The sequence below is a fragment of the Leguminivora glycinivorella genome, chromosome 20, assembly GCF_023078275.1.
Source record: "Leguminivora glycinivorella isolate SPB_JAAS2020 chromosome 20, LegGlyc_1.1, whole genome shotgun sequence".
Taxonomy (NCBI): domain Eukaryota; kingdom Metazoa; phylum Arthropoda; class Insecta; order Lepidoptera; family Tortricidae; genus Leguminivora; species Leguminivora glycinivorella.
In genome coordinates, this window is record NC_062990.1 from 16250227 (window position 1) to 16273463 (window position 23237).

General features: G+C 37.5%; 1 protein-coding gene and 1 long non-coding RNA gene across 7 annotated transcripts in view; one reads left to right on the plus strand and one right to left on the minus strand.

Annotated features, from left to right (window-relative positions):
* The window catches only part of LOC125236967 (nephrin-like), an 835833-nt gene that overhangs the window by 584531 nt on the left and 228065 nt on the right, over window positions 1–23237 (minus strand). The window lies entirely within an intron of this gene.
* On the plus strand, window positions 4728–5849 carry LOC125236972. Its single transcript, XR_007178259.1, has 3 exons — window positions 4728–5060; window positions 5431–5589; window positions 5703–5849. It is a non-coding gene; the product is annotated as an uncharacterized LOC125236972 (long non-coding RNA).

The window sequence follows — 23237 nt, forward strand, 5'->3', positions numbered from 1 at the left end:
GACTATAAGAAGGCCTATGATTCGGTGCCTCATTCATGGCTGAGAAGGGTATTGGAGCTGTATAAACTTGATGCAGCTTTAATATCCTTCCTGGCTGCATGTATGAGGCAGTGGACCACAGTCCTTCGTCAACCAGGAGGCAGGGATGGCCCCCTGGCCCGCAGGACTTCATAAGGATTGAGCGAGGAATATTCCAGGGTGACAGTTTGAGTCCATTATGGTTCTGCCTAGCTCTGAATCCCCTCAGCACGCTGCTGAAGGATTCTGGGCTAGGTTGCCGGCTTCGGAGAGAGGGTGAAGTCATCTCTCACCTTCTGTACATGGACGATCTCAAACTATTTGCACCGAACACCCAAGACCTGATGGTGCTATTGAAAACCACAGAAGTTTTCAGTACCGCCATCAGAATGGAGTTTGGTGTCGATAAGTGTGCGGTCATGCATGTGCAGCGGGGGAGGTTGTAAATTCAGAAAATTTACAACTTTCTGAGACGATGTCGTTCAGATCTATCTCTGAATCAGAAACCTATAAGTACCTTGGTATGTCACAGTCGTTGGGTATTGAGGATGTTGGCATTAGACGGTCGGTGAAGGAGCGCTTTTTCAGTCGGCTGACAAAAGTCCTTAACAGTCTTTTGTCAGGAGGCAACAAAGTGCGCGCCTTTAACGCCTGGGTAATGCCTCTACTCATATACTCCTTTGGCATACTACGGTGGACCCAGACTGAGCTGGACGCCCTGGATCGGAGGGTCCGCTCACTGCTTACCACACACCGTATGTTACACCCGCGCTCGTCTGTTATGAGATTGTACATCCCACGGAAGTGCGGAGGTCGAGGCTTCCTAAACGCCAAAGATCTCCACAACCGTGAGGTGTACAATCTCAGGAATTACTTCCTTAACAACGAGTGCGGGATGCATCGTGATGTGGTGGCAGTGGACGGAAACCTCACGCCGCTCTCCTTGGCGAAACAGAACTGGCGCAAACCTGTGGTACTAAGTACTGCGGACCGCAAGGCGGTATGGGAGAGCAAGCAGCTACACGGGCGGTTCTACAAGGCCCTCACGGGACCCGATGTAGATCTGCTCGCATCGGTGAACTGGTTACGATTCGGGGACCTCTTCGGAGAAACCGAGGGTTTTGCCTGTGCAATTGCGGACGAAGTTATGATGACGAACAACTACCGGAAATATATCCTGAAGGACGGTACGGTCGACATTTGTCGGGCATGCCGCCGTCCCGGAGAGTCACTCAGGCATATTATTTCCGGTTGTTCTCATCTTGCTAACGGCGAGTACTTGCACAGACATAATCTCGTAGCCAGGATTATTCACCAGCAACTTGCTCTTCAATACGGCCTTGTGGACCGCGAAGTACCGTACTACAAGTACTTACCTGCGCCAGTTCTCGAAAATGGTCGTGCCACGCTCTATTGGGATCGATCTATTATCACTGACAGGACTATTGTAGCCAATAAACCTGACATTGTGATAATAGATCGACTGCAACGCCGGGCAGTGCTCGTTGACATCACCATCCCCCATGATGAGAATCTCGTGAAAGCCGAGAAGGACAAGTCCAGTAAGTACCTAGACTTGGCTCACGAGATAACCGCCATGTGGGATGTTGAATCAACGATCATTGTTCCGATAGTCGTTTCAGCGAACGGTCTCATAGCGAAGAGTCTCGACCAACATCTTAAGAGACTCTCGCTAGGTGGCTGGATCAAGGGCCAGATGCAGAAGGCGGTGATCTTGGACACAGCACGGATAGTTCGACGGTTCCTCTCTCTGCAGCCCTAACCACCGGCAGCTTGGGCCCTGCCCCGCTGCTGGCGGCACCCTAGGTTAGGTTTTTTATAATGTGTTTATATGTGTTTTATATTGTTTTGTATGTGTTTTTGTATTTTACTTTTATATTCATATTATAAACAGCCTAGCCTAAGAAAGAAAATAAATAAAGAGTATAATAATAATAATAATAATAAAATACTTTATTGCACACTACAGAAGAAAAAGAAACATAATTCAGAACAGATACAACGTGGTAGGTAACAACAGGTGGTCTTATCGCTAAAACAGCGGTCTCTTACAGACAACCTTCAGATAGTCGAGTGGCGATCGGAATAAAATTTACGGGTGGTGCAAAAAAAAATAACAGAAGGCTAGTACCTAAATGTACAATATAATAAAATACATATACTACAAATATAAAAACTATGATAGACTACATATACTAATAAATACAACAATATATGAGATATAACAATGGAGACCATTTCAACGACATGAAATTTCTTGGAAAACAGAAAGTTTATGAAGTAGACAAATAATGATCCTTCAACATTTTTTTAAAAATAATTTTTTTTAATTTTTTTAATTTTTTTTTTAAATACAACAATGCATCCAATCAACTTAAAATACCCTCAATAATTGGCGTATAAAATTAATGAAATAAAGCCTTCCATATTTCACTTTCATTTCGAAACTTGCCTAAAGAACGTTAACGAACCATACATCAAAATTCAGTTTTTCTCTTGTCCAAATTTTCTTCTATAATAATTGCCCTATATAAAATCTACAAAGCAAAAACAACCTTTCACATTATAAAATACGAGTCAATGTTGTCTGTGTTTTGTCTCATTCTAGCGCGAGCGAAGCCGCGAGCGAAAGCTAGTATAAAATAAAACAAAAAGGCTAAAATGTGACCTGTGCTCAGAGGAAAAATTCTATAGAGAGGACAAGCCGCGCGCGGCCTGGTCGCAGATGTAGGCCCATTGGGCCTACACCGCCGCCAGTTCGCCGTCCGCTGCCACCTAGTGTACACGCGCGCTGTCCACCGCAGAAAAACGAGTTTAATCGAAAATGCCGAAGTGTGCTATTATCACTTGTAAACATCGCAGTGACCAAAATAATTTCCAAGCCGATGGGATAACATTTCACAGGTAAATACTACTTATTTCCTTTTATTTAACGTAAAACACGAATTCAACATAATACTCCGAGTTGTACCATGTAACCTTACGTTTGCTTGTGCTTTAAAACGTTCATTATACATTGCGGCTCTACAAGGAACATAAAAATTCTATTGTAAACAGTGTAGTATTTACGCCGCAATGAACGGTGTACAAAACGATTCACTCAGTGAGGCACTTTCCCAGGGCCGTGCCACGCGGTGTGACGTAATGGCCGCTGGGATAGTGATATTAGTGATGTGCAGTAGTTGTGCACGTATCGATAAAACCAACCCAGGATTAGTTGATGCTAAAAATAATTTAGAGTGAATATTATATTATTTAGCATAATGCTAGTTTATATATCTATATCCTAATAGTGATAAAACATGGAAAAACGCGCTCTGTTTTGACAGGCGTCGGTCCGTTCTATTTACTTGACGTTTTTTTTAACATTGGTTTTAAATTTAATATTTTTCAATAAATAATAACTAATAAGTGAGCAATATAATATGAAATATAAATATTTCTTAATATACATATATAAATGTGCGTCACGTGTCCTGGAAAAGTAGATAATTTTTTGAACTAGATTAATTGAAATTAATTCAGTGACCCTAAAAAGTGGCAACATCGTAGTATCGTCCCGTTTACTCACACATATTGATTTGAAGGGGATGACACTACAATGCTGCCACTTTTTAGGGTTCCGTAGTCAACTAGGAACCCTTATAGTTTCGCCATGTCTGTCTGTCCGTCCATCCGCGGATAGTATCGGTGACCGTTAGCACTAGTGACCGAATGCTGAAGTTTGGTACCAATATGTATACCAAACACGCCGACAAAATGGTAAAATAAAAATTAGGGTACCCCCCCCCCCATATGTAAAGCCCCCTCTTTATATGCTGATTTTTTTTTTTTCATTCCAACCCCAACGTGTGATATATTGTTGGAGAGCTATTTAAAAATAAATAAGGGTTTCCTAAGATCGTTTTTTGTTAATATTAATATTTTCGGAAATAATCACCCCTAAAGGAAAAAAAGAGTGCCCCCCCCCTCTAACTTTTGAACCATATATTTAAAAAATATGAAAAAAATCGTAAAAGTAAAACTTTATAAAGAATTTCTCGGAAAATTGTTTTGAACTTGAGAGGTTCAGTAGTTTTTGAGAAAAATATGGCAAACTACTGAACACTGAACCCTCGACACGCCCTTGGCCGGCTTTTTAATTTCTATTCTTTTTGATCAGATTGTATAAGGCCTAAGCAATGTTTGATTTTAGGTGCGTTTTGACACTTTTAATAATGCCTCGTCGTGAAAAAAGGCTTGCTGTCTTCGTATCCCTATCTTTTTTATGTTTTTATAATACTCAGCCGACAGGAAAAGTATTTTTACTTGTAATAACTAACCTAAACTAAAATTTTAAAAAACCCCCGACCGCGACATAGTTGACCGATTTTCATGAAACATGGCTAAGAACACTCCCGACTTACTCAGCTTTCAGACAAGAAAAACTAAATCAAAATCGGTTCATCCGTTCGGGAGCTACGATGCCACAGACAGACACACACACACACACAGACAGACAAACAGACAGACAGACACACACACACACACACACACACACACACACACACACACACAGAGAGACAGACACGTCAACCTTATAACACCGTCGGTTTTGCGTCGGGGGTTAAAAAGGTTTTATATGTAATCATAAAAAATAGCCAATAGACCCCACAATGTCTAGTTAGTAAAAAAGTTATCATTGTTTAATGATAATTAGGCACTTACCCGTACCTGTAAGTAAAAAAAATAAGATTGATCATCACTGACTCGATTTGACTGATCACTAACTTGACATCGTGGATCGAATGTAATCTGAACTAATACAGTTACATTTTATTTATATTCATAGATTCCCAAGTGATCCCATAATTAAAGAAAAATGGATAGCAGCCACATGCAGAGGACCTATTTGGTGGCCATTAAAAACAAGCACAATATGCTCCATACACTTTACAGAAAATCAATTTCGACCGTGTCCAAAAAGTCGTAGGCTTTTTGAATGGGCAGTGCCGACGCTGAAATTGCCACAAAAGCCAAACGTAAGTTAAAAATGTCTTATTTTTAAATACGATACCGTAATTTGTGGGGAGTTGGACCAAAATTGACTTTTATACCTTGATAACGTTTATTATGGTATTTATTTATTTCATGATCTTATTACAAACAGGCTTGCACCGTGTTTCTATTGGATTCCGTTACATATTAATGTTATTATGTATAGCTCGATTCTCAAAATGAAATACTATATTTCTGTAGCAGTAGTCTTAAAATCCCATCTAAACCCTCTCCCCTCCCCTATTTGTCCGTTCTCTCCCCATTCATAACCCAACTCCTCGCGAACACTACTCACCACAAATTACGGTAAGTACACCAACTTCAATTGCCTTTACCATAGCCGTTTCTTTTTAGTCATCTCCAAAACATGAAATGAATTCGGAAACTAAAGATGTACCCATGGATGCCGTAAGAAAGCCACTTGATGTCGACCAACCGATTTTGCCTGTAGAGATCGACTTTAACAAACCAATAGTCAGTGGTACGGTTAATCCCCCAGCAATTATAGATTCGGTGAGAATAATATTAATTTATCTACGAGTACATACTAAATATTGAGAATATGTAATTGAGTTGAAATGCAACTAGTACACCAAACTTAATTTGTCTTAATCATTTATTTTCAGTCATCTCCAAACCATGAAATAAATTTAGAAACTCAAGATGTACCAATAGAAGTCTTAATAAAACCACCCAATGCCGACCAACCGATTTTACCTATGGAGATCGAATCAAACAAAACAATAGGTAGTAGTGCGGTGAACCTCCCCCCAGCGAAAATAGATTTGGTGAGAATGTCATTATTGTACAGGGTGCGTAGCCGAATGGCACAAACGCTCACGAAACGAAACGCTAGTAGATATCTATCCCTATCGCTCTTGCGTATTGGCGCGACAGAGCCGGACTACGTTTCGTTTTCGTTTGGCGTCGGAGAAATGCCATTCGGCTACGGGGCCTGTTATACTATTTAATACATCTTCTTTTGTTGTATGACTTGGATCGAAAATCTAGAATGCTTCATCAGCCAGCTGATTTCTGAAGCTAGCGGAAGCGCAATTACTTCTGCGATCACACCAAGCGTTACGAGTACATCTTGTGTTTTCTATTCAGAAATATATCGTAGTTTTTGCTATTGACTTGGCATTGATAACATTTTCATTATTTTAGGACAAAAAAACGAAAAGTACTGAACTCTATGAAACACCGCGCAAGCGCAAGATGCGTATTCAATTAGAAAGTTACAAATTAGCGATCCAACAGAAAAATAGGAAAATAAGGAATCTGCAAAAACAAACCAGTCGCTATCGCAAAAAAATTTCCGATCTGAAAGATGTTTTAAAAGAATTGCGAGAAAAAAATTTAGTGAATTCTGATCAAGTTACACATTTGGAAAATTTGGGAGTAACTGATCTTTTGGAGCGGTATGAAAAACAACAATCGACCAACCAAAATTTAAATGAAAAATACTCACCTGAGATGAGAACTTTTGCCTGCACTCTCCATTTCTATTCTCCTAAAGCTTATAACTACGTCAGGCAAAAGTTTCAGTCTTGCCTGCCACACGTGCGTACTATAAGAAGGTGGTATGAAGCGATAGATTGTGACCCAGGTTTTACTAAAGAGTCATTCGAAGCCCTTAAGTTAAAAGTTGCCAACACCGATTACAAACTATTGTGTAATCTTGTCGTCGATGAAATGGCAATTCGTCAGCGTGTAGAGTGGGACGGAAAACAAATGCACGGCTACGTCGACATTTGCAATGCAGCTAAGAAAGGTGATTGTTTGCCTGAGGCAAAGGAAGCTTTAGTGTTTTTGGTTACAGCGATCAATGGTTCTTTTAAGATACCTGTTGGGTATTTTTTAGTAGACGGTGTCACGGGGGAACAACGTGCAAATTTAGCCTCGCAATGTATTGAGTTATTGCAAGAAACTGGAGTGGAAATAACATCTTTGACTTTTGATGGCTGCCCGGCAAATCTGTCTATGGCTAAAGAACTCGGATGTTCGTTTAACCTTGACGACTTCAAAACACATTTTCAGAACCCTGGAACCAACAACCCGATCTATATTTTCCCAGATCCATGCCATATGTTAAAATTACTTAGGAATGCATTTGAGGCTAATGACACCTTTGTTGATGAATCTGAAAAGGAAGTTAAATGGGCTCATTTAAAACAACTGAATAATATTCAAGAAAACGAAAAATTTCACCTGGCAAATAAATTGCGTCGTAACCACATCTTTTTTAAAAACCAGAAAATGAAAGTCAGGTTAGCGTCGCAATTATTCAGCAATAGTGTAGCCGACGCATTAATTTTTTGTGCTGAGCTGAAGCTCCCTGGATTTGAAAACGTTGATGCCACAGTAAAGTTTTTAAAAATTGTCAATAATTTATTTGACGTTTTAAACTCAAGGAACATGGCTCACTTGAATTTCAAAAAGCCTTTGTGTTCTTACAACAAAGCTCAAATATTTGATTTTTTAACAATAGCTGAAAGGTATTTGCTGAATTTAAAGCTATTAAATGGAACAGCAGTTGTAGAATCATCCAGAAAAACTGGATTTATTGGCTTTTTGGCGTGTATAAACAGTCTAAAGGCGCTGTATATACGACTTGTAGAAAATGAAAAAAAACTGACCTATTTCGCAACGTACAAGATCAGCCAAGACCATCTCGAGCTTCTTTTCGGCCAAATCCGAAGCCATGGTGGTTTTAATACAAACCCTACAGCGCGCCAATTTCAAGCAATATATAAAAAATTGATGGTCAAATCGGAACTAAAAGACGTGGAAAATGGCAACTGCAAAGCACTCGAAAAAGTGTCACTATTAACATGTTCGTCTGCCGTTAAAAATATAAACTCCACTGTAGATGCTCGGTTACGTGAAGAAGATGATGATAGTGATAGTATAAAGGAAATGTATGAGATGGCAGTATTTGATGAAGAAGTTGATGTGCTGGTCCAGGATTTGACAGAATTTAGTGTGCAAACTATAAATTACATAGCGGGATTTGTAGTTCATGCTCTTATAAAAACCTTGAAATGTGAGACATGTATCAGCGCGTTACTTGCCGATGATGTTGAAGATCCACGAAATAAATTTACAAAGCTCAAGGACAAAGGTGGTTTGATATATCCATCTTCAGATGTTTTTATAATTTGTAAAAACATGGAAGTAATTATTAAATCTACTCTCCTCACTCAGAATAAAATCACGGTGACGACGAAAAATTTAAAAGCGGCACTGACGTCTAAAGCATTACCTCGTTTCATCGGGATGAATATGTTCAAAAAAATTGACTTCCATCAATATGATCAGTCACCAATGGACAATCATCTGGTAATGCTGATCAAGGCTGTCATGGAGAGGTACATAAACGTAAGGCTGCATTATTTAACCAAAAATGCTGTACCAAAATTGTCCAAACGACAAGTTTTGAACAAATATTTACATTTTACTGGGCAGTAATGACTAAAATATTGATATGTGTTTTTTTATGTGTAATAAAAGTATATGTTAAATACGCAACATAAATAATATGACAATGATTTGACCATATAATTTCTTAACCACTCACCAACCCATAAATCCCATCATGTAGGTTTTCAGTAAATTAGTAGGTAATAAAGAACAGAACTTTTTGGCTTTGGCACATATTTGAAAACGTACTGCGTGTCTATACAGGGAGTACATTACCATCACCACGTTACATTATTCAGGTCGGAACTTCAGAGGGCCATCTGGGGACCGATTTTTGAGTCTCAAGCGTTCGAAATCAGAAAATTGTCACTGAAAATAGTTAGCAATTCACCGTTTTCAACCGGTATTTTAGTGACAAATCCCGTTTGTGAGATTCAAAAATCGCCCCCCTGTACTGAAAACCGTCGTACGATACACGTAGGAAAAGGAAATTGATAACTTGTGTCGATTTAAAATACTCCCTTTGGTCGTGTTTTAATTTATCGCCACTCGTTTCGAACTTTCTTTTTTCCACACTTGTATCGTGATGTATTAATTTCAGTAAAGATGGTGATTATTACCCGCACCAGTGCCCAAAGTGGTTCATTTCTTGTCAGGTCGGAACTTCAGAGGGTAATCTGTACTGAAACACCTCGTACGATACACGTGCGAAAAGAAAATTTGCAACTTGTATCGATTTAAAACATTCCCTTCGATCGTGTTTTAATTTATCACCACTCGTTTCGAACTTCCTTTTTCCCGCACTTGTATTGTAATGTACTATTTAAGTACAGATAGTGTTTTTTTATGCACTAGTGCGAGAAGTGGTTCATGATAATATAGGTACGAATGTCAGGTCGGAACTCCCGAGGTCCATCTGTACTGAAAAGCGTCGTATGATACACGTGCGAAAAGGAAATTCGTAACATGTGTCGATTTTTTGGCACTAGTTTTGTCCTGATTTGTTTCCACACTTGTATCGTATTGTACTATTTCAAGCAACGATGGTGCTTTGTACCCACACTAGTGCGCAGTGTTTTATTTCTTGTCAGGTCCAAATTTCAGAGGGTCATCTGTACTGGAAAATGTCATACGATACACGTACGAAAAGGAAATTGGTAACTTGTGTCGATTTAAGATACTCCATTTGATCGTATTTTATCGCCACTCGTTTCGAACTTCCTTTTTCCACACTTGTATCGTAATGTATTAATTTCAGTAAATATGGTGGTTATTACCCGCAGCAGTGCGCAAAGTGGTTCATTTCTTGTCAGGTCGGAACTTCAGAGGGCCATCTATACTGAAAAACGTCGTATGATACACTTGCGAAAAGAAAACTTTCAACTTGTATCGATTTAAAACGTTCCCTCCGGACGTGGTCTAAATTATCGCCACTCGTTTCAAACTTCCTTTTTCCCGCACTTGTATTGTAATGTACTATTTCATGCACAGATGGTGCTTTGTACCTCTAGTGCGCAAAGTGGTTCATTTCTTGTCAGGTCGGAACTTCAGAGGTCCATCTGTACTGAAAAACGTCGTACGATACACGTGCGAAAAGGAAATTCGTAATTTGTGTCGATTTATCGGCACTAGTTTCAAACTTCCTTTTTTCGCAATTGTATCGTAATGTACGTAACTGTCAAACTTTGTGTCAAAATCCAATAAACAGTGTGTATTCATGAACGTTATTCTAGAAAACTATAAAAAAAATAAGTGCATGTACGTAGAAAAAGTATTGTATGCAATTATATCTTCTATGTTTATATAACTGAGTCAAAAAATACTCGTGGCGTCTTCATTAACCCCGCATACTCGCAATTTTTGACCTACCTTAGACACCTGTTCCATATAATAGAGTTATCTACACATAAATCACTTTAAACTATTAAATTATATTCCATACATTTTATTTTCTAATAATAATGAATTAATGACTCCGAATATTTGAATAGTGTTCATGAAGCATTATCGACACAGTCTTTCGACAGTCGATAAAATATCGATATCACTGTGTCCTCGCACTATTCCCGCCATTATCGTTGTGTGCGTGCTCACTGACACGACTCGCTGGGCGTTCGCATGTACACAGACATTGAAATGTTGCGCGTGTATTGCGCAATAGGAGCGTTCATCTGCAAGTGTGCGTGCTTTAGGTGTGTGTGTGGATTGTCTTTACAATTGCTGGTGCTTTGTGTGGGTTTAGGACCTTGCGACAGGCGGACTCAATACAAATCGCGCGGCATGGCCTATCTCGTCATGTTTAGTGACATTTTTTTAAATCTGTGTTTTTAAGTGTGATTATTTTTATGGGATAGGAGGCAAACGAGAAGACAGGTCGCCTGATGGTAAGCGATCACTGCCGCCCATGGACACCAGAAACACCAGAGGTGTTTTAGGTGCGTTGCCGGCCTATAAGACGGGTGTACGTTCTTTTCTTGCAGATTTGAAGGTCGTATCGGTCCGGAAATACCGCAGGCGACAATTCATTCCACAGTTTAGCTGTGCGGGGTAGGAAGAGCTAGTGACAAATAAAAATTATTTTATACACTTTATTCAACTCTTTAATTGCAAATAGTGACAATGAAACTTGAGCAGTGACGACCGGTCTGGCCTAGAGCGTAGTGACCCTGCTAAGCCCCGGTTCAGGGTTCGAATCCCGATAAGGGCATTTGTGTTTGTTTGTGTGTGATATTTGTTCCTGAGTCATGGATGTTTTCTATTTATATAAGTACCTATTTGTATATTATATCGTTGTCCGAGTACCCACAACACAAGCTTTTGCGTTTTATTTTTTTATTTATTGTTATTATCAATTACAGTATAGGACTTATTATTAAAACATATACCTGCAAAACTTTTTCTACAGTTTGTCTGCAGGTATGAGCTTACCATGGAACTCAGTCAATTTGTGTAATAATGTCCTATAATATTTATTTATTTATTTAATAGTTTTGCCTTTACAAAGGTGTAATTTCACACACCGCATAATACATGCAAATCACATTTACACCAATTTAGTAGAGCCAATCACGCGAAATATTTGCACTCTATAAACAACTCATTGTACCGCGACCCGCATGCAACCTAAATACTGAAATAGGACGCTACAATACACATATGGGTGTTTTAGTGCTACGCTGTGTTTACATGAGGATAGTACTTGGGCCAGTTGTTTGAAACTGTACTGTGACTGTCTAAGTTATGATGGTAACTAAACACTTAGACAGTGAGCAGCACGATGGTTCAGTATTTATTTAACTAGGTTTTTTTTTAATCCATAGTTGAAAAGTAACAAAGCCTAATTAACTAATTATTCAGCAAACCCCATGGTTACTGACATAAATACTAAAATAGGTTGTTACAATATGAATCTGGACATTTTAACCATTTTAGTACTATGATGTGCTTACATGAGACTATAGTACGTTTACACGACGATAGTACCTACTTGGTCAAGTTGCTGTAAAAAACACTGCGCAATTAACAAGCAAGAAGTATCGTGATCTAGTATTTTTAGAATAATTTGGATTTTCGTTAGTATTTCAGGTTTTAGTAACTGTTATTCTACAACACAGATTCCAAACAGGTAGAGATGGGTCGTGGGTAAATACCCAATCTACCCACCCAGGTATTTACCCGGTAAATACCTATCTACCCGGTATTTACCCGTATCTACCCAAATTGACGGGTAGATTCATTTCATGTTGGACATGCTGATTTGTGTTAAAATGGAGATAAATACTAAGTTAGTGGTTGTAATTTTTAGGTATACACAATTTAAAACAAAACTGTTCAGTCAAATAGACAATTAAGTTTACAGAAATTTGAATGTATATTTTTAAAAATAATTAAAAAAAATATGTTTTATGTGTGCTTTTTAGATTGTATTTTAATTAGTCGTATTTATACGATAAAGATAAACTTCCTAGTACTGGTTGGAGGGGGTTATGGTGGGGTTAGGGGGGGTAAAATGTATTTTTTTCATATTTCATGGAAACTAACATTAATATCGAAAAGTATTGTATGTACGAACTAAAGTAGACACAATTTCCTACAAAAAAGTTTCTGCGCATTTTTGTCATAGAACATACTATGTATGAGTTATGAGCTTGAAAAAGATTTTTTTAAAATATTTTTATTCACATATTTTTATTTACAGTTTTAATTTATCAAACTTATAATTTATACTAAAAGCATTTTAAATTATTTCCGTATGTCAGAGAATGATATTACACAATTTTTAAAGTTGGAGTGATACACTAAAATCACATTTTATCTCATAGCAACCTCATATCGATGACCGTAGGCTCAAAGGGCGTAAGGGACAAAATGGCGAAAATGAGTTATGAATGCAGTTATACTCAGATTTTTTTTCTCTATCGAATGGTATATTCAACGTCTCGATACCTTTGAAAAATGTCCGATACGCCCTAAAAAAAATCGTCATTTCTACCAAGTTTGAAAGAGCATTTTGTCGTATCCACCAAGCTAAAACAAATTTTTGGTGCGTTTTGGCGTAACTCCCCAATCTCATGTACGTTACAGGGCGGATCATTTTTCTAAATTTAAGAAATCTTTTAACGATGGGTGCGAATTTGGTGCTCTATAGGGTGCAAATGACGTAAAAAATATTTAAAAAAAAATTAAATAATGGGAAGTGCCTCCACAAAGCTATCGAAAAAGATATCAACGATATAATAACTCTGCTTTGTATGTTTTGCTATGTACCCTCGTCGATATTTATAGTAACGCTACAGGAATTAAACTGCCGCTGAACATAGTGAAAAACTAAGAAAAAGAGTAAACAATTAAATACATGACAATTATGAGTTATGACCAATATAGTACTAAATAAGTAAGTTCCAAAACACTTTTTTAATGTGTTTTTCATTACTTTAAATAGCTTTGTGGAGGCACTTACCAATAATTGATACTTTTTCATTATTTTTCTAAGAACGGCCTCCACAAGAGGCATCAAAATCGCACCCATCGTTTACGAAAACCTCGAAAAAAGTATTTTTATACATTGATGGATCCGCCCTACAGTACTCAGTGCTATATACGACAATTTTAACGCACAATGTAATTTAATTGCGAAGTTTTAATTTGATTAATTCCAAAATAAACTTATGATTTCCTCTGATTATTACATAATAATAAAAAAAATACGCAGTGAAATAGCAATTTGCATGAAATTTGTCGCAGATTTTACAAAATTATTGTTAAGAATAGTGTACGACTTACGCCAAATCGTTCTCATAAAACAAGTATTTGTGTCCGATACGCCTAAATATTCATGAACTGAATATAGCTGTTTTTGGCGTAACGTACAAATCTTTTCAAAAACTCAATTTTTTTTGGCGTAACGTACATCTATCTCTTTTATTAATCCACTTAGCGTAATACTTATTATTTAGTAAAAAAGAACTTAAAGATACATGAAAAATTAAAAAACAAGCACCAAAATTCATAAAGAAATAAAAGAGTTATGATTTTTTTTCTCAAAAATAAATAGTTTTTGGCTCTCCTGAAAAATCGTGTTTTGTCCCTTACGCCCTTTGAGCCTACGGTCATCGATATACGTACGTGAAATTTAAAAATCGAAAAAATCAAGTCCTATGTACACTTGTAACAAGGAGGTAGGTAAAGGCAAAGATAAAAAGGTCACAAGAATATGCCGCTAAGCAGGCTCAGTGAACTCACCTAGTCAGTAGAATAGGCAAGTAGTTTAGTAATCTAAACAGGGCTTAAATTATTAAATCAGGATGCATAAATCCAAATAAAACGTGCGGTTTTGTGATTACTACAATAATTGCAGCGGCAACTGATCCCGGCTCGCATTTAGATAAGTCACTAATTGCTTTTATTTATGTTATATTAAAACTTCGTCGAATTCGAAAATGTATGTAAACATAACAATATGCGACAACAATAATTAAACCAGAAAAAACAATAATTAAACCAGAAAAACAAAAACATGTGATCATACAAGATACTAAGTGGGTTTCTCGAATTATCGAATCACGTATTTTTTTCACGTGTTTCACTCTAGTTCTATGTGGTCCCAGTGCGAACAAGTTGTTCACAGAAATCGCGAAGCGTCTGATTGAGGTAACTGGTGACCGAAGAGCTGGCGACTTCCTCGCACAACGTATCTGCATTGGGATACAACGAGGAAATGCCGCCAGTATCCTTGGTACAATGCCTCAAGTCAAGGGCCTATTTTAGACATTAGCTAGCTTTTAAGTTTACTCTCAGTTTCTTATATAATTATGTATATATGTTCATGTAAATAAAGATAATTTTAAACGTGTTTTTACTATAAAATTATGTCAATAAAAAACTAGAACATTCCTTTGCTAAGTTTTTGATTTACATGGATTTCCGCATACCTACTAGCTTACTAAGGATTTTTTTATTAACTTTTCTTTTGATTTAAGTAGTAAAACTACACAAATAAATTATGAACTGAAATAGACCCCCATACACAAAAAAAGTGATCTACAGGATCAGTGGTATTGATCGCTTTTTATTTGGCATATTTTATCTATTTACATAAGTTTAGGTACACCACATAACAATGTCGCCACGGCAGTCTGTCGTTATTAAATAAATTAACAATTTACTAAACTGTTACACCAATCGACCGTCACTACAGCCCAATCACACTAAAATGCTAATTAAAACGCAATCAACATTAAAGAGAACCTCAAAATCAGCGTCCGATGTAACCGCTGACTAGTGGGATTCAAAATTATCACTATTTGATGTATCGCTATCATGAAGCACATTCTGAAATAAAATTAAGATCTGAATTCGATTTTGTTTTGTCTAAAATTCGACCTGACATGTCAAATTTCAACGTTTTCGCTTTTCGCTGAAGGAATAGGTACATCGTGAGGAAACCGGACTAACTCCAATAAGGCCTAGTTACCCGTCGGGTTGTAAGGTCAGATAGCAGTTGCTTTCGTAAAAACTAGTGCCTACTTCAAATCTTGGGATTATAAAGTTGTCAAAAGGTTCCCATGAGCTGTGGAAAATGCCGGTATACCTAAGTAACACACGAAGGATGATGTCGAATTGCAACGATATTGACTAAAAAGTAAGTATAAGACTCCATCTAATTTTTGTATTTAGCAACAGCACAAATACCTATTATCCAGTAATCTAGAGATCGGTGAATTTTGAGACAGTCACTTACACATTATCTACAAAAATCCTAGGCAATGGTCGCTACTAGAAGACCGACTTAAACCTATCTATTTTTACAAAACTTCTAATTAATTATGGACTATTTTCTATATCATTTCATACGACATTTGACTTATTTATTTATTTATTTCTTTGAAAACATATTTCAATGACATTACAGATAAATCCAATGCGTCATGAAATTTAAATAAAAAAAAACAGTAAGTAAGAACATGAAAATAAAACAAACAATAAAAGTTTACAACTAAACAATTGATTTGGGCGATGACGTAACAGCGTGGCTCCGTTGCGTCGTTTGCCCCAGAGTAGGATTCGGCAGGTTGCCCCGGAACCGCCGAAAAACCATACCTTTCGGCCAGAAGTCTGCACTCGCGATGGTTAACATGAACAAATAGTTAACATGAAAAGATACCCTTTAAGTCATTCAAAAATAAATAGAGCATTGCACTAACACCCAATCTCGAAAACCACGTCCTGTCTTTTATCATATGAAAGAACCTGCACGTTTAAGGAAAAATATCACCTTTCTTACTCCAGATATCGGGAGGATATCAGCGGACTGACAGGCCCTATCCTACTTGATAAATGATCCTAACCATCCTCATCACCTCACAAACAAAACTAGACTTTATTCCCTTAGGAATACAGTTCAAATTCGCTTGAGAGATATGCGTGTAAACCCGTCGTTCGAAATTCAACTTTGAAATGACCGTTAGATATTCTTTTTTCAAATGACGCAGCATTTCGAATGCAAGGGTAAGTGTCAAACGAATTTAAACTGTGTGTTTATATGGTTTAAAGTTTACTTTTAATTGTGATTTTTGAATTAGGGTAAGAGTGTGCGTAGCTGACACCGACATAATTTATATTGGGGACATTGAGTTTTTTCGTTCGTTAGGTAAGATTTGGTGCTTTTCGCGTTTTAATAAGTTTAAGAGCTGGGAGATAATTGAAAACGGACGGATATTGGGTGAAATAAGATTGAGTTTCTGCAAAACGTTTTAATAACCTAGATATTTTGGAAAATTAATACTGAATACAATTCACCACCATCCTTGCGTCATTCCGGCATTTGCCACAGCTCATGGGAGCCTGTAATCCGCTTTAACAACTAATCCCAAGATTTGGCGTAGTCACTAGTTTTACGTAAGCGAAGGGTAACTAGGCCTTATTGGGATTAGTCCGGTTTCCTCACGATGTTTTCCTTCACCGACTGGCAAGCGACTGGCAAGTATCAAATGACATTTCGCACTTATGTTCCGAAAAAGTCATTGGTACGAGGCGGGGTTCGAACCTACAACCTTCGGATCAAAAGTCACACTTACCGCTAGGCCACCAACGCTTCAGTAATAAAAAAAAGCAATAATAAGTGGTAAATCACAGACTCGTTTTAATTGAAAACTCGCGTGTTAAGATTCATTACCGATTGATTGGCTGAATGACTAATGACTATCATACTATTTTAACACAAACCAATAAAAAGCCAACCATAAAAACATCCCCTTTAAGTGCATTTCAGAATAAGAAGTTATTCGAAGAAAATTAGCAACTTATTTCCATGACCCGATTGGTTACACAGACAACATTGACTCGTATTTTATAATGTGGAAGGTTGTTTTTGCTGCGTAGATTTTATATAGGGCAATTATTATAGAAGAAAATTTGGACAAGAGAAAAACTGAATTTTGATGTATGGTTCGTTAACGTTCTTTAGGCAAGTGTCGAAATGAAAGTGAAATATGGAAGGCTTTATTTCATTTATTTTATACGCCAATAATTGAGAGTATTTTAAGTTGATTGGATGCATTGTTGTATTGATTGAATTTCTGTATGTGAAAAATGTTTGAGAACTTTCTCGATTAAAAATATGACATACCAGCTTTTGCCTTCGCTCACGATAGAAAGAGACAAAAATAGCATATGTTACTCTCCATCCCTTATACTATCTCCACTTAAAATCACGACAATTCGTCGCTCCGTGTTGCCGTGGTTAATGCCGGGATAATGCAAGGAGGATGATGAGTTGGAAACAGTGAGGTGGTACTAATGAATATGAAGTAGGTATATTACTTAAGCGTATTAGTCCGTTTTCACATTATCCGATCCGATATCGGATGTCGGAAGGATTTCAATGGAAAAATTCCAAGATAGCGCCTGTAATACACCGTGTTTCACTTAACACTCATTTTTCATTTTCACACTAAAAACCTGAAAACCGTTTGTTCAGAATCGAGAGTAAAATCGATTGAGCTATATCTTGATGGGGGTAATTTTTTTTTTTTTTTTTTTGTATTATAATAAATTTTTTACATGCCCATTCTACAAATTCGTAATACAATATTGTGCATATCGCATTGCTAGAGGTTGTATACCTTTTTCAGTATTTAGGGGTATTAATACTGGCTGGTTACTTGGACGATTATTTTTTCTGCTACGAGTTTGACGTTGTTTGTCAGTTTGATTTCAATGTTTACCTCTAATAAGTCATAAGTCATAACAAATTGAACTCGCACCTAATTACAACCTTGTAATTTTGAATGTTGGGTTTAAATTTGCTTACTGCAATTACCTGTCCAATTTGAAGTTTACTGTAACAAAGCTTTAAAGTGCTTTACACTGACATAGCTGTCTGTTGGTAAACCTTATGTCGTTGCAGTAACATACACAAATAAATAGTTTTAAGGTTTATGATGGTAGCTAGCAATTATTTTATTAAGTGTAGAGTTAAAAATCAAGTAGAGCTGTACAGAAAATTAAACATTCAGTTTAAAAAAAAAATAAGCATCATATTAAAAAATGAATACTCTAGATAAGTTTAAAAAAATAAAAATCAGTTGGGGTGTCTGAGGTTTTGAGTGATAACGGAAACACCGTGGATAAGGGATATCGGTCCTACATCCGATATCGGATCGGATAATGTGAAAACGCACAACAGGTCACTTCTGTGAAAAATATTTTAAAATCATAACCTACCTTGTTTGAGTAAGTTTTCCTTAATTTGCTTAAGATGTCCTTTAATTTTGTCATTACTTGTGTCAGGAAAGACTAAACCAATTTTAAACTTATAAACCATCACAATATAGAATACTAGCTTTTGCCCGAGGCTTCGCTCGCGTTAGAAAGAGACAAAAAGTAGCCTATGTCACTCTCCATCCCTTCAACTATCTCCACTTAAAAAATCACGTCACCGTGAAAGACGGACAAACAAACAGACACACACAGTTTCCCATTTATAATTATTATATATATATATATATATATATATATATATATATATATATATATATATATATATATATATATATATATATATATATATATATACTAATATTATAAATGGGATTTCATTGGCATTATTATTGAATGAACGACTTGTTCACTCGTCCGGTCATCGGAACATCTAATGGCTTCGTTTCGTTCACGAATGAATGGAAATCAATTAATGCAGAAGTATTTCACTCAATTTCCTCCATTCTGTTAGTTTAGGTTTTGAAAGTCTGATTTAGTATAGAGGTACTTTAGCTCGGTTCATTAAAGATGGTCATTACAGATTGCTACCACCAATTTGATACCGAAATAAATAATGTTATCTTAGTAAAAAGTTAAGAAACGCTGGTTGTCTAGCGGTAAGAGTGTGCGACATTAAATCTGGAGGTTGCGGGTTCGAACCCCGGCTCGTACCAATGAGTTTTTCGGAACTTATGTGAGAAGTGTCATTTGATTCGTCAGTCGCTTTTTGGTGAAGGAAAACATAGTGAGGAAACCGGACTAATCCCAATAAGGCCTAGTTAACCATCAGGTTGGAAGGTTAGATGGCAGTAGCTTTCGTAAAACTATCTTAGGATTAGTTGTCAAAGCAGACCCCAGGCTCCCATCTGTAGAGAAAAACGTTGTACAATACACGTGCGAAAAGGAAATTCGTAACTAGTATCGGTTTAAAACACTTCCTTCAGTTGTGATTTAATTTATTGGCAATCGTTACGAACTTTCTCTTTTCCGCACTTGATTAGATTAGATTAGATTTCTTTATTTCATGATAAAAATTACACTATAAATTTGTTACATGCCAAAGTTTTTTTTTTTAATACTACGTCGGTGGCAAACAAGCATACAGCCCGCCTGATGTAAAGCGGTCACCGTTACCTATGGACGCTTGCAACTCAAACAGTGTCACATGCGCGTTTCCACCCCATTAGAAACTTGTACACTCCCTTTTGCTGTGTAAGTTATGTTTATCTTCTCATCATGATCGTCAAAAATTACATTATAAATTGAAAATAACAAAATGAATTTCTCCCAATAAGGATCGTCATTTATAAAGAGAAATACACAAAGCACAATAAAATTAACAAATGAAATAAAATCCGAAGTCAGTGTAATCAAATGCATGCTATCACAAATTCAATTCCATGTACTCATTTACAGAGTACAGAGGGTTATCTAACAAAAGGTTTCTCAATTTGCGCTTAAATGCTTCGTCACAGGGCTCATTCCTAAGATCGGCAGGTAAGTGTTCGAAGTAAGTAGGGCCGATGACACGCGGGTTCTTTTTTGAAAGTGCCATGCGACGGGGGACTGTTCTGTTCTCAGACGGCCTGTAGCTCGAAGCTGTGTTTGTATCGTAATATTCGTAATGTACTATTTATTGTATGTCTCTGTTGCCATACTGTGTTCACCCAACTGTGGCCCATCTGTCAAACCATTCATCTGTTATTGAGCCCCATTTTAAATGCACCCCTCCCGCCGATATAATTGAAATTGACAGTTTGCCCGAAATCGCTGTCAAAATGAATTCTCAATGATCTAGGTATTGTTTTGGTGTGTGATGTCATGATGACATACCAGTTTATTGAGTTAGGGAAATGTGAATTTTCGTTTGGTTGTTTGATAGAATTGGTTATGATTTAAGTTTATTATGGAAGAATACGGAAGGGGGAAGGGGAAGTGGAATCTTAAGCGTTAAAGGAATTCAAAGAACAACAACAAAAATAAATTACAAAAAAAACGGTGAGTAAGGCTGCCAGAACTCAACGAGGGTGCGGTGTGCTGAAGACGGGAGGACTTACGGAACTGACTTATTCCGTCTATTGTCCTTTGATTCGTCGGCAACCGGAACCCTCCTTGGAACTTGTGCACTCCTTTTTACTGTGTATTTAACACAGCAAAAGGGAATGTACAAGTTTCCAAAGGGGTGGCAACGCGCATGTGACACTCTTTGAGTTGCAGGCGTCCATAGGGTATGGTGACCGCTTTCCATCAGGCGGGCCGTACACTTGTTTGCCACCGACGTAGTATTAAAAAAAAAACAGAAGAATATGTAGTGTAAGTACCTCCAGTCAGCGACAAAGTGCCAAATACATTGGAATAAAAAGGACCATTCAAACTTTGCATAGTGACTTTTGAGGTTATAATGAAAATTAAAAAAAAATGCATGTTTCATACATTTTGACTGTCGTGATGCCGCTCATTTCTATGGAACAGTAAAAAAAAATTTCGCATAATAAAAGTTAAAATAAAATAAAATAAATATTGGCGACACCTTACACAGATCTACTTAGCCCCAAACTAAGCAAAGCTTGTACTTTGGGTGCTAAGCGACGATATACATACTTAATATACATACTACATAGAAAACATCCATGACTCAGAAACAAATATCTATGCTCATCACCCAAATAAATGCCCTTACCGGGATTTGAACCAGGGTCACTCACTACCGACTGCGCCAGACTGGTCGTCAAAAAAGTCATCAAGTTGTTCATTATGAATTATGACCTCATATTATAAGTCACTTTGCAAAGTTTGAACACCTTTTTATTTCACCCTGTATATATTTTATAGAAGACAGGTCGTTTATATAAAATATTTACATTTATTTAGCATTTCTGATGTATTAATTATACATGATGTTGACTGTACCTACTTATTTTTGTCCTACCGACTGCGCCATGAATATTAACTTATCCATACTAATATTATAAATGGGAAAGTGTGTGTCTGTTCACTGTATTAATACTTTGGTAACAATCTATGTCGCCTTTGTTAAATATAAGGTTAAGTCTAACGCCGTGGCTTGCGTGGGCGACGGTCGCGCGATGGTCGCGCGACGGCGATGTGACGCATACGAAATCAAACCTTATCGATATGGAAGTAGATGATGCGATGAGACGCGACGGCGACGGTCGCGCGACCGTCGCCCACGCAAGACACGGCGTGAGTCTTAGTATAAGTTTGTTAATTAGTTCCGATCACAATGCTGTCCCTAGAACTACTGTCATACCTCCTAGTGGGAATTGTGTTAGGATGTAGGCTATAAGTAAGATTTTATAACTTGTCTGTAAATATGTCTGTATCTGTTTTTTTTCCCCAATAAAAAAAAATGTGGAGTGGATGTAGATGTGGTGATAAAGATCGAGATGGGTGTGTTAAGGTGGTTCGGGCATGTAGAGAGGATGGATGAGAGGGGAGTAACGAAGAAAGTATATGAAAAAAGTGTGGAACGGTCAGTTGGAAGTGTAAGACCTAGGCGAACTTTTCGTGATCAAATCGGGAAAATGTTGCAAAAAGGCCAGGTCAGAAGTACTCGAAACCGACGAGCGTGTGTGAGAAACTTTATGACAGTGTGTGAAGCGAAAGTGGTTTGTCAGGATCGTAGTAAATGGAAATCCGTGATCTCTGCCTACCCCTGAGCACACCTCGGACACTGGCGATCAAATATATGAAAGAGGCGCGTTCTTAGCACACAGTCTAAGCTCGTGTAGGTGAACGCGTACTATGCTTGTATGAGTGAAATATGACAGGTCGACTGTTCGTGTTTTTGACAAGCGGTAACTGTGAGGTAACCGAGAGGGGGTGGGCAGCACTTTCAGCGAGGAGCGGGAGTGGCCATACTGTACGATAGTACTCTTTATTATACTGTGCCCTAAGGGAAACAGGCGTGATTGTGTGTATGTAATCAGGCTTCCCTTTATATCTACACGCAATCCTTACATTCCTTATTACAGGTAGCATGATACAATACTAACGTCGACGTGCGTTTGAATTCATCTGGCAGTAATATCTCCTAACAGGTGAGCTTGTATTACAACTCCATTTCATATGACACGTAGCTTATTTATATAGAGGACAGCGGAGCCACTTGTAAAAATGAACGTGCTAAGCCAGCATATTTTTCTTTATATTGAAAATGGGTTTGATTGATAGAGGAAAGCTAGCAGCATTCATAGGGCTTAAGCGTATAATAGACGTCGAATTATCAGCACAGATTTCGGAGCAAAAAGCATTAAAAGTTGAAGTAAAAAAGAATAACAACCAATACTTCACAACGGTTTATACTATGCGATGTCTATCAATATCAACATAAAGCGACTATTTGAATATTTACACATCAGTAATAAAGGTTTGACGACCAGTCTGGCCTAGCGCGTAGTGACCCTACCTGCCAAGTCACGGTCCTGGCTTCAAAAGGTATAGGGTAAGAGCAAAGG